Below are 3,659 nucleotides of genomic sequence, written 5' to 3'. Positions count from 1 at the left end.
ATTTATATCACCATGGGTGATTTATGGGGCCCCCTATGGATATATTGTCCTCGTGGAGGAAGATTGTAAACGGTATGTCCGCCTGTCTTGAAGTGATAGTAGAACATCAGAGTTGGCCAGACTACAAGCAACTAATACTGACTAGATATAAAAAGAAACCTGAGCCAGCATATGAACAATGACAACCTAAGGTACTATTTATGCTGCTGTGACATAAATAATAACAAAGTGCCTACTCCCGACTATAGATCCATTTATTTATTGTGTTAAATTTTCATAATTAATTATTAAAAATATGTAGGCTGCAACATAGAGATAAGTAATGAAATACTAAACTATTCTTGGTTGAACAAAATATGAGAAGACTAATGTATTTGACAGTTCTGCTCCGTTAAGAGACATTCATAGTGCACTTGAGCCAGTTTAGGAAGTAATTATTAGTTTCACTAAAGAAAAGGTTAATCTGTTAGCACCAAAGCGAGAAATCAAATTTTTTAAATCCATTAAAATTTATTTGAAAAAATAATTTTAATGTTTTGAAGCAGCTGTTATTTTTTTATTTCCCCAATTATACTTGGCAGACTCATCAATTTTGACCAATGATAAAATTGGAGTGAAATAACTGTTTGTTTTTTTTCCTACCGGGCTCTTGGACTATTACAACCACAGCCATTCCTTTTTATATGGTCATTGTAGCTGAGGTCCTAGAATAGGAGTCACCTCAATTAACTGTGGCTAGCGGTATAGTTGAAACTAATAGCTAAAATTGTCAAGGATACATTATTTATTTATCAATAATTCATTCATGGATAAGGGATAATCCATGACAATTTTAGCTATTAGTTTTATTAGTTAGCTAATTTTTGTCCATCTCTGTTATTATTGCTGCTTTAATTACAGTTGCCTGTGACTTCCACATAAGAAATAAACAAACCCTTATCCCACCCCACCCCAATGGGTCCTTTACAGTTCAGATCAGGCCTATATCAACTTGTAGCATTTTAAGTGGGCTTGCAAAGCTTGTTTGAAAACTAGTATCCATTTACCTAATCACATTTATGGCCTACTTAATATTCACCAAAAAAATCATTCATAGGTCATACTGATAGATTATTTTTTTTAGGCCAATAATTTGGAAAATCCTTCTCTCCCAGATGTTTTTCAATCTGGCATCTATGGAATTTGTATCTTTGTGGAAGGAGTGTTATGAAGAGGATAATTTAGTCAAAAGGCAGGGCTTAGTAGGAAAGGTAGAAGTAAGGGCCAATCACCAGCTGCCTTCTATCTCTGTTTACATTAAAGTTACTGAATTATTCTAATCTTTCCTGCTCATTTCTTAAGAAGGTCTTGATGTGCTATTATCACTAATTACTGAAAGTTGCTACATTTTATATTCAATTCATATTTATTTGTGCTGCCGTTTCGACCTGAATTATCAGCTCTGAAAAAACAAAATGAGATTACTACTTTAATTCAGTGACAAAAAAATTTATAGATAAAATAATAATAAATAAACTAGAAAACACATTACAATTAATCAATTAAATAGTAGTAGATAGATACAAATAGAAGATAAAATACAATATTGTATTTTTGAAAGGAATATGGAATTATATTTTAATATAAAATAGTATAATTCTACTATTTGAGTTTTTTTGACCGCACCCGGACCATATTCCTTTCATCTATACACACGGTCAATCAATAATCTTCCAATATTGTATTTTGTTTATTTTCTCTTTACCCTTGATGCTGCCTTATTCACTTTTCTGGACACTTTATATTTTTTTAGCATCTTAATTTGTATTCATCTATATTACCGTGTAGGAAATGAGATGGCAGATACCCTAGCTAGGAAGGGATCAGAAATGATGCTAATTGGCCCTGAGCCATATTGCAACATATCTGGAAGTGCAATCAGGAAAGTGGTTAACTCCTGGGAACAAAAAGAGAAAGAAACATACTGGACGCTGAAGCCAGGTATGAAACAATCCAAGCTTTTCATTAAAATATCAGAGGAAAAGGCAAAATTTTACCTTAACCTTACTAGAAATGAACTGAGGATGATAACAGGACTCCTCAGGGGCCACTGCCCCTTAAAATATCATCTTAAGAAGATGAGGCTGGTGTAGGATTCCACCTGCCGTCTATGTATGGAAGATGAAGAAAAAGCACAGCACATTCTGTGTGAATGTGAAGCCCTTGCATTCCAAAGATTAGAGTATCTGGGACAGGACAGAATGGGACCTGAAGACATTCTAGAATAAACCCAAAAGAATTATTGAGATTGATTGAGAGAAGCATAGATTTCATATGGGATATCTAGTGGAAAGAGGGGTAACTCACAAAAGATCCAATTTGGTCAAAGTGAGGAAGGGATTCCTGACCCTCAGTGTAATAATGATAATATTACCCTGTAGCTTTTATCTACTGTAACACATGTTCTACTTCTCTCTTGCCATTGTATTACATATATCGTTTTCTTTCATTTCATCATGTTATTTTTCATTATTTTTAGACATTAGTTGCATTTTTAATATGTTTATTTCTATATTTATTTGAATGCTGTTTTTTAATGTTTATATTATTTATTTTGTATAATTTTTACCTCTACAATATTATATTTTATCTTCTATTTGTATATATCTACTTAATTTATTGTTAAGTATGTATCCACGTTTGTTTATTAGAATTTTATTTATAATTTCTGTTGTCTCCAAATTAAGGTTCTTTTATCTTGTTTTATTTTTTCAGCCCTGATGAAGGCTAGTATTGGCCAATATTCAATACCATCCAGTTCCGGATTAGATAGGTATTTGGAAAACATCATCCAAGTACTTGGAACACATCGCCCTATCCTCCAGGTACTTGGAACACATCCTCCCTATCCTTGGTCTCCTAAGTCACGAATACGGGAGATTACTAATTTCATTTGGTTAACCTTTGTCTTCGACTGGGACTGTTTCTTATTGATTCTCGTTTTACTTTGTAGACAATTATATTGACAGCTCTGTTCTGACGTGCTATTTAAGAACGCAGTATCATCCAAAAAGTCTATTTTGAGATTTCATAAGCACTGTGTTCAGAAAACAACTGCCTCTTTTTAAGTTTAAATTTGTTGTGAAACAGTGCAATAATTTTCTTAATTTTAACCTGGAATGAGATTAACTTATGATAAATTCAGTAATTTATAGTATACATATTTATATTTAATAATGTATAATTTGGGTTCTTACGTATTAACGCCACACACAGCAATCTTCTTGTTTGTACTCGCACGAAGTTATCTTTTGTTGCCTTGTTGTTTGCTGATTTTTGACCCCATTTCTTAGTGTTACTAAAATGGATATTTAGTATATGTCAATAACAGAACAAGATGTAATTTTATTTCTTCAGGAGGGAAATATTTCAACTAAAAAACGTATATGTAGCAATTGCCATGGCATGAAACTATATTTTGGTATACGTAACTTTTGGAAATTTAATTTAAGACAGTGTGATCAGCAGCAAGTGGGACTTAGAAAAGGCACCTGGTTTGAGTTGAAAAGAATTTCATTTTTCTCAGCTTTAAGATTCATATTACTTTCTAGATCGATAGGAACTACTATTACTAACAATACTTCCCCAATGAACATAAAAGTTTTAGAGAAACCAACTTA

This window comes from Halyomorpha halys, unplaced genomic scaffold, assembly GCF_000696795.3.
Source record: "Halyomorpha halys isolate HHAL.00 unplaced genomic scaffold, Hhal_1.1 Scaffold361.1, whole genome shotgun sequence".
NCBI lineage: Eukaryota > Metazoa > Arthropoda > Insecta > Hemiptera > Pentatomidae > Halyomorpha > Halyomorpha halys.
The sequence above is the reverse complement of the archived record's forward strand: the minus strand, read 5'-3'. Positions refer to the sequence as shown.